A 10,042-nucleotide genomic window follows, 5' to 3' on the forward strand; every position below is an offset into this window, starting at 1 on the left:
GGGAACCAACCGGTGGAAAAGAACTGAACCGGTTCCCACTGGGAACCAGCCGGTGGAAAAGAACTGAACCGGTTCCCATTGGGAACCAACTGGTGGAAAGAACTGAACCGGTTCCCATTGGGAACCAACCGGTGGAAAGAACTGAACCGGTTCCCATTGGGAACCAACCGGTGGAAAAGGACTGAACCGGTTCCCATTGGGAACCAACCGGTGGAAAAGAACTGAACCGGTTCCCATTGGGAACCAACCGGTGGAAAAGAACTGAACCGGTTCCCATTGGGAACCAACCGGTGGAAAAGAACTGAACCGGTTCCCATTGGGAACCAACCGGTGGAAAAGAACTGAACCGGTTCCCATTGGGAACCAACCGGTGGAAAGAACTGAACCGGTTCCTATTGGGAACCAACCGGTGGAAAAGAACTGAACCGGTTCCCATTGGGAACCAACCGGTGGAAAAGAACTGAACCGGTTCCCATTGGGAACCAACCGGTGGAAAGAACTGAACCGGTTCCCATTGGGAACCAACCGGTGGAAAAGAACTGAACCGGTTCCCATTGGGAACCAACCGGTGGAAAGAACTGAACCGGTTCCCATTGGGAACCAACCGGTGGAAAAGAACTGAACCGGTTCCCATTGGGAACCAACCGGTGGAAAAGAACTGAACCGGTTCCCATTGGGAACCAGCCGGTGGAAAAGAACTGAACCGGTTCCCATTGGGAACCAGCCGGTGGAAAAGAACTGAACCGGTTCCCATTGGGAACCAACCGGTGGAAAAGAACTGAACCGGTTCCCATTGGGAACCAGCCGGTGGAAAAGAACTGAACCGGTTCCCATTGGGAACCAACCGGTGGAAAAGAACTGAACCGGTTCCCATTGGGAACCAACCGGTGGAAAGAACTGAACCGGTTCCTATTGGGAACCAACCGGTGGAAAGAACTGAACCGGTTCCCATTGGGAACCAACCGGTGGAAAGAACTGAACCGGTTCCCATTGGGAACCAACCGGTGGAAAAGAACTGAACCGGTTCCCATTGGGAACCAACCGGTGGAAAAGAACTGAACCGGTTCCCATTGGGAACCAGCCGGTGGAAAAGAACTGAACCGGTTCCCATTGGGAACCAACCGGTGGAAAAGAACTGAACCGGTTCCCATTGGGAACCAGCCGGTGGAAAAGAACTGAACCGGTTCCCATTGGGAACCAGCCGGTGGAAAAGGGGCCTCAGTGTCACACACACAGTACACACTCCACACGGCCGGCCCGAGGCAGACTAATTAACTATACAGCTGTGGGTAGATGCGCGTGTTTAGGCTTCGTAGTACTGTGGTGTCGGCCGTGTCGCGCAACATGCAGAGAGACAGCGCGCTGCTGACCTCACAATGACCTGGGCTGGCCTGCCTGGAGGGCGGGGGGCAGCAGCCGAGCAGGAGAGCAGGAGAAATAAAGTTAGCTGGAATCTTGCTGGAAAAGAAAACAGCTTCAGGCAGATGCCTCCAAATGTGCCAAAGTAACGGACCTATTTAAGAGTGCAGGTCCCTCCCAGCACATCAGCAGCCGACAACACAACAACAGGTTTAAGAGTGCAGGTCCCTCCCAGCACATCAGCAGCCGACAACACAACAACAGACCTATTTAAGGCCTCACTCAGATCTTTACTGCATTGCTGTATGCTTTTGGATGAATGTTGTGTAGTGTCATGGCCGCCCCAATGCATTTCCAATGGGAGTCACATGGTTTGACACAACATTGTGTTGTATGAGGGGGAGGGGCGCAGTCGAAACACAGCTGAAAGCCATACAACAGCTTGTAGTCCAAAATGTAGTCCAAAAACCATGTGACTCCCATTGGAAATGCATTGGGGCGGCCATGACACTCACAACATTGACAGCGGCCATGACACTCACAACATTCACAATGCAGTAAAGGTCTGAGTGAGGCCTAAGGCCTCACTCACACGGTCGCAACACTGCATTGCTGTTGTGAGTGTCATGGCCGCCCCAATGCATTTCCAATGGAGGTCACATGGTCTGTTGTAACAACAGCAATGCAGTGCATTAAAGGTGTGAGCTCAGGCTGAGCTCACACCTGTAATGCGCTTGTTGGATGAATGTTGTGTAGTGTCATGGCCGCCCCAATGCATTTCCAATGGAGGTCACATGGTTTGACACAACATTGTGTTGTATGAGGGGGAGGGGCGCAGTCGAAACACAGCTGAAAGCCATACAACAGACCATTTGACCTCCATTGGAAATGCATTGGGGGCGGCCATGACACTCACAACAAAAATCAGTGTTGCGACCGTGTGAGCTCAGCCTAAGAGTGCAGGTCCCTCCCAGGACATCAGCAGCCGACAACACAACAACAGACCTATTTAAGAGTGCAGGTCCCTCCCAGGACATCAGCAGCCGACAACACAACAACAGGTGGGCACGGTGGAAACTTAAAAGCACGTTCAAAATGGCTAAATAGCAGGCGATGCATTTGGCAACACAGTCCAACACTTTATAATGAGGACAAATACTTTGTAGTCCAACTCCTTATAATGCATGCTGAATGCACAATGATTCTTGTATTGTTGCTTGTTGTTCATCAGCAATTTATCAATATCAAGTCACTATCAAGGTTATAATATAGTTAACTAAAACTAACTAAAAAACGAAAACTAGAATTAAAAAAACATTTTAGTTAACTGAAACTAAATAAAAACTAAAAATAAATTAAAAACGATAACCACACACACACACACACACACACACACACACACACACACACACACACACACACACACACACACACACACACACACACACACACACACACACACACACACACACACACACACACACACACACACACGGAGGTTTAAGACAATATATCACTGTGTGTAATGTTACTGTAGAGGATTGTTAACAGCTGTAGGCCTACTGTAATGTGACAATTGTGGCAGCGGTGGCCGAACGGATAGCGGAGCGGTCTTGATACCGGAAGGTCGCCAGTTCGAATCAGCGGTCCGACACGTTAAAATTACCACCGCTGAAGTGCCCTTGAACAAGGCATTGAACCACTACGATGAAATGTTCTATGAGCAGGGCCTGGCTGGAAACAAGTTCTTGAGCTTAGCCCAGATACCCTGGGTAAATATAGTAATCATTTCATTTCATTTCATTTCACAAAAAACACATCGACTGATGATGATTGTGATTAATTAAATACTTACTGCGAGTGTAACCAGAGGCGTATCTACAATAAGGCGAGGGCAGGCGTCGGCCTGTCCAAATGCATTTCTGGCCTGGCCAAAATCCATACAATGAGAAAAAAAGGACACAAAAACAAGACATGAGAACTATTAATGACAGCTGATTGGCCGTTGCGGTAGAGCGCGACCCACAGTCACCCATTGGAATGTAAATGCAAGCCTTTCAGCCTTTGTATCCTACTCGTCTGGCAGGTATATCTCTTTGAAAACCTTTAGTGCTACGATTGTGCGCGGGGAGACGACAATTAACACATCTTGCCTGTCCAAAATGTAATTCTTGCCTGCCCAAAATGTAATTCCTGGAAACGCCACTGAGTGTAACACAGCTTTTTATGAACTGAGCAGTGGAAGCATTTCAACAAACTTAACTTGACAATATTTATTATTATTCCAGTCTCTTGATTAACAATTCTACTGACCTTTCAACAATGCATCCTGGGATAGGTGTTAAAACGCCACAGATCACATGAAGTGAACCTTTCAGGCCTGATTTCTCAACTCCCTGTATCTCTGCAAGACATTACTCTATAAGCCATATATTCAGAACCTGAATAACCAATGTGTCAATTTGTAGCTATGATTCCCTGCTTTCATGAACAAGAAAAAGAAAATCCACAATGACAGATTGACAGTCCTAAAGAAATGAGTCACATTTAGAGGTTAGATTTGAAATTAGAGTAAACATGATTATACTTAGTTGCATAACAGTGTCATCCACCAACAAATAGCTGATCTATAAGCTCAACCTGTGTCGCAGTGTGACTCGTTGTGAGCTTGTACATCTGCAATTCTTTTGGTTTAGGCTTACAGTTAAATATGGCAAAATACGTACAGTATATGACAAATGTTGATGTCCCCAACATGTATATCAATACAAACGTTATGTTGATGTCCCCATGTATATCAATACAAACGTGTTGATGTCCCCATGTATATCAATACAAACGTTGATGTCCCCATGTATATCAATACAAACGTTGATGTCCCCATGTATCTATTATACATTTGAAAACGTGTGCCCAAAACGTGTGCCCAGGAAAGGAACATAAAGTCACCAGCTACTACGTCACTGACACGCTGCAACACGCTGCAACACACACTGCAACAACACACTAACACGACACAGCCTTACCCTCCGCGTCGATCCACGGCTATCTCCTCATGTCGCGCCGCACGCCCGCACTCAACAACACCCGCGTAAAAACTGTCATTGCACTGACACTACAGCCGCCTCCCGTCCAGACTCACAAACAATATCAATATCAATAATAAACACAAACACACCACAAGCACCGACACCCCCGCCTAATTTGTTGCCAGGTCTATGAAAACAAGCCCAGAAAAAATGCCATTCAACACGCTACTTACAACTCGCTTACAATTCGCGGACCTGGCAACACTGCATCCTGTTTCCCCATTGGCTACGGTTGCTACAACACGCATTTGCACTGCATCTTGGGAGCAACACAGCTTAATGTAGGGGTCACCGATTGCTGTGCTACATCCCCCTCATGTTCTCACCACCCCGTTCGGCTACACCACACACACTAACCTACACAATTCTCCACATGCAACACAGGGCCCTTATTGGCTAGCCCCCTCACATGGCGATCCCCACACCCGAGGCGCATATATGGATACGAACAACAACAGCAACACCACACGCACACGCGCGCGCTGCAACAACAAAAAGCTACGTACAGTGTGTGTGTGTGTGTGTGTGTGTGTGTGTGTGTGTGTGCGCGCGCGCGGGGGGGGGGGGGGGGGGATTTGGATCGCCGCGCGATGCAGCGCAAATTGCACTACACTACACAGGGCTCGACAGTGCGACTACGTACTCGCATTTGCTACTTCACATATCACCGTGCAAGTTGTACAATTCACTTTGTAGCACCGGTGCGACTACACAATCCGATCTTTAAAGCTAAACGTTGCGCAGTTTACATCCAAAAGAATGTGTCACTCTCTCGGCTCTGCACCGCTGCTGGAGAAGTATAGCACTGTCGAAGGCAGCGCAACTAATCCCCCCCCCCCCCCCCCCCCCCCCCCCCCAGCGAGGGAGGAGAGAGAAGAGAGCGAGAGAGAGAGAGTGGCAGTGGCAGCCAGCAGCGATGTAAGACGAGCCTGTGCATTTCACGCTTTTCACCCTATATAACTTCAACGCATAGGCAATCAAGTCAAGACCATTAATTAATGACTGCTGTGTAGGGCTGACGATTGCGTGATGCTTATATGTACAGGATTCTATAGGTCACCACTTTTGGTGTGACACACACACGGCTCCTGTCTCTGTTTACAATGCGTTGTCAAGATTTTGGAGAAGACTGATAGCTCCTCCTTTAGTCAATACGCTGTGGAAGTATTCACAATACACTACTTCTGGATTTATTGGGATTGCCAATTTGGGGAAAGGAGGAGGAGGAGGTGATCAAGCTCCACAAGACCACATTGGTGGCTCAAGGCTGCATTTATTTCCCTTTTTTTCCCTCTCGACGGTGCATGGGATGATGTGACCCCCTCCAGCAGGCTAGGGAGCCCCGCTCAGGTTAGCGGAAAATGACCGCGGGGTGCGGGTTGCCAGGTTTTTTTATAAGTAAAGTATTCAAAACAAAACACATTACATTCCAAAACATATATATATCATAATATATTTGAATTCACGTCATATTTTGCGGAATTTCGACCTACTTTCTCTGTTCATTGTCAATGGCAAATATTGACACATGTGGGGACTAAAGCTGTATATAGGATAGGAGGGCCCTCACACACATGATTTCATAACTTTTCATCGTGCTCCTAAAATAATTTGCGTGCTACTTGGAAAAATGTTAAGCGTCGAGCCCTGCTCACACACACTACAACACGCTTAAAACTCGCGGACCTGGCAACACTGCATCCTTTTCTCCCATTGGCTATGTTGATAATTTGTTGCCACGTCTATGAAAACAAGCACAGAAAAAATCTACACCTGGCGTGGAACAAACGGGACGAACCAAGGCGCATATATGGATAACAACAACACCAACAACACTACACGCACACGCGCGCACGCGCTGCAACACAAAACAGCTGCATACAACGCGTGTCACTGTGGACTTCTGTACCTGTGGACTTCTGTATCGCAACGCGGGGCAACGCAACTCTGGGATGAGCGGGCCGAAGGCCCGCGAAATTCTAGTATCAATACAAACGTGTTGATGTCCCCATGTATATCAATACAAACATGTATATCAATACAAACGTGTATATCAATACAAACATGTATATCAATACAAACGTGTATATCAATACAAACGTGTATATCAATACAAACGTGTATATCAATACAAACGTTGATGTCCCCATGTATATCAATACAAACGTTGATGTCCCCATGTATATCAATACAAACATGTATATCAATACAAACATGTATATCAATACAAACGTGTATATCAATACAAACATGTATATCAATACAAACGTTGATGTCCCCATGTATATCAATACAAACGTTGATGTCCCCATGTATATCAATACAAACGTGTATATCAATACAAACGTGTCCCCATGTATATCAATACATGTATATCAATACATGTATATCAATACATGTATATCAATACATGTATATCAATACAAACGTGTATATCAATACAAACGTGCGTGCGTGCATCAGTGGCGCAGCCAGAAATGCGATTCTAGATGGGCCTCGCTATGGCTAGGTGGCCACGTGAAAAGTGCGTGAAAAAATAAGTGGTTATTTACGCACACAGGCACGCTCGCACGCACGCACGCACGTGCACGCTCGCACACACGCACACGCGCGCACACACGCACACACACACACACACAAACGTGTGTGTGTGTGTTTGGGGGGAAACACTGAAGGTCTCTTTCTGCTGTTCAAATTAAATATTGAGTGAACCTTTGAGCTACATGGAGCAGCCCCTGAGAGGGGCTGAGTCTCTTGACACCCCGATTAGGTTCAGGGTTTTTTTTGGTAGAGACTTGCCTTTCATGACATCGTTGCTGCAGCAGTTGATCTCCTTACTGCGAGCGGTGGCACACTCTGGGTCTCTTGGGCGTTGTATCTTGGTGGCCTCCTGCCAGTGTTTCTCCGTCCTCATGAGCTCTGTGTTCTGGGGCTCTTACATTGTCTTGGCTGGAGATTGCTTTCCTGCAGGGTCCAGCCCAGTCTTGTGCAGATGGCTGCTGGCCCACCTGGAGGCCCCAACCTCAATTGTTCGGTTGGTGTGATTAGGTGGGGTGGTCTTCCCCAATCAGGATGAGGGGTTTGACCCTTTCAAACCGTTGTAGCGGCAGTCTGGCCAAGTGTCTGTATTTAGTTGTGAGGCTAGATACAGGATACGATTGCTCACCCAGCCCCAGGTGACTTGAGGTGAAGGCTCCTTTGATTTGGTAACATTGCTTTGGTTGACATGCTGGGGACACAGAGAACGACACTGATGCCTTCAGTGTCTGCACATCCTGCCTGATAGTTCTGAAGGCAGATCTTCAGGTTTTCCGTTGAGGCTCATCTTTCGCTCACTGTTCACCTCAAGCAGGACTTCAAGGTGTTTGCCTTTGCACAGGCTATATGGCTAGGACTCGTGCTTCAACCACTCCGAGAACTCCAACAGGGTGTTGGTTGCTCCTGGGCCGCAGAGCATTGTGCGGCGGAATTCAACTCTTATCGCTGGTGGCAGCTTGTTGAGGAGTCGTGCAACTTGTGAGCCGCATCTAAGTTCTGTGTCTCCCTCTGGGCCTAGGGTTGTTAGAATGCCTACCAGCGACTGTACTTGAAGCGCAAACTTCTCAAAGGCCACCCCATCGCCTCGACAGATGTTGGCTGCCTCCAAGACACTTGCTATTTTCCGTAACACTAATTGGTGGGGCTGTCCAAACTTGTTGTTTAGGTGTCACCCGGGTCTCTGTTGGTGAAGTCGGGTCTATAGGTGGTCTAGAACATGAGTTATTTAGTATGGGGATATTAATAAAATCTGGTAATAAATTCCTTACCAAGAATTTTCTTCACCAATGTGTTTGGAAGGGTGTCTACTTTAATCCCACATTGCTTTATATTCAACCACCCTAGGGGAACTTTTGACAGCTGCTGAAAGTTGGGGTACCATCAACAACCAATATAAGGCAAAATGTTCATTATGCTTATAGCATGTGACATGTCAAACTAGGGGGTTTTCATGATTCTGAATGCATTCCAAGCATTAGCTATGCACGGAAAACACTCATTGGGCTGAAAACGGCCATAGCCGTCATCACAAATGTGATTAGTTCAGCACATTCGGGCACATTTGGGAAAGTGGATATGGCCAAATTTAGCCCAAGGAGTTTGACCCCTAGTTTGGCCATAGACCCCCTAGTTTGGCCATAGCCACTTGCCCAAATGTGCCCAAATGTGCTGACCTCATCACATCTGTGATGATGGCTATGGCCGTTTTTAGCCCAAGGAGTGTTTTTCGTGCAAAACTAATGCTTGGAATGGATTCAGAATCATGAAAACCCCCTTGTTTGACATGCCACATGCTACTTAAAGCATAATGAAATTTAGAACATTTAGCCTTATATTGGTTGTTGATGGTACCCAACTTTCAGCAGCTGTCAAAAATTCCCCTAGGGTGGTTCAATAGAAACCAATGTGGGATATGTTAGTAGACACCTTTACAAACAAGAACATTCTTGGTAAGAAATGTATTCCCAGATTTGATATTCTGATAATATTCCCTGACTAATTGGTAAAATAATAGCAGGTCCGCCATTTTTGAAAATGGCTGCCATTGTCACAGGATAAATCTAAATAGTACTACTGTATTCCTCATCCTTGACAATGTAGTATTAGTCACCAGAATCAAGATCCTAGGTGGTGTAGAACTTGAGTTATTGGGAAATAACAGAAAGTTGGCGGCCATTTTGAAAAATGTCTACCATGGTCACAGGACAAATCTAAATAGTACCAATGTATCCCACATCCTTGAAAATGTATGATTAGTCACCAGAATCAAGATCCTAGGTGGTGTAGAACTTGAGTTATTGTAAAGTAACAGCAGGTGGCGGCCATTTTGAAAAATGGCTGCCATGGTCACAGGGCAAATCTAAATAGTACCACTGTATTCCTCATCCTTGAAAATGTGGGATTAGTTACCAGAATCAAGATCCTAGGTGGTCTAGAACCTAAATCAGTTCAACTTGTCAACTCCGTCAGATGTCCGTCAACTCCGTCAGACGTTGGTCACATGATGTTTGTTAATTTCCAAAGAAATAGATGATTCGATGTCAAATATTTTGTGCTTATGTATTGAAACACCAACTGAAATACTACTTAATGATGCTTTTTATTTTTTTTAACATGGTTTTTATGTTATAATATTGAAAGTAATGGTTGAAAATGAAGGATTTGAGAAATGGGATATTTCATAATAGTGTGATATTGGAATAAAACAATATTAAATTAATTGTATTACTTAACTTGACTACTAAAAGCCATTATAAGATAACTGAGGACTTTATAGTATTAGTATAGTATAGTGTTGAAATTATCAAATTAAAATAAAAGGGATTTTAGTGTGTCTGACGGAGTTGACATAAATCAGTTATAAAGTGCATAAATGTCCCATTTTAGAAATAAATGTTATGCGAAAAACCTGTTCCTTCTCAAGATTGGTAGTTGAGACCTGTGTCTACAAATACATCCATTTCATTGTATGGTTCTTAAAAAAATAAAATAAATCTGATTTGAAAAAGGTTTTGTCCCTTATCTCAAGAATGAGTGATCTACATATATGGGCATAA

At 45.5% G+C, this 10,042-nt stretch overlaps 1 protein-coding gene across 1 annotated transcript in view; it reads right to left on the reverse strand.

Moving 5' to 3' along the window:
* LOC306939149 (GRAM domain-containing protein 2B-like) overlaps positions 1 to 10,042 on the reverse strand; it is an 84,223-nt gene that overhangs the window by 41,944 nt on the left and 32,237 nt on the right. The window lies entirely within an intron of this gene.

Source organism: Electrona antarctica (genome assembly GCF_951216825.1).
Source record: "Electrona antarctica genome assembly, chromosome: 16".
Taxonomy (NCBI): Eukaryota; Metazoa; Chordata; class Actinopteri; order Myctophiformes; family Myctophidae; genus Electrona; species Electrona antarctica.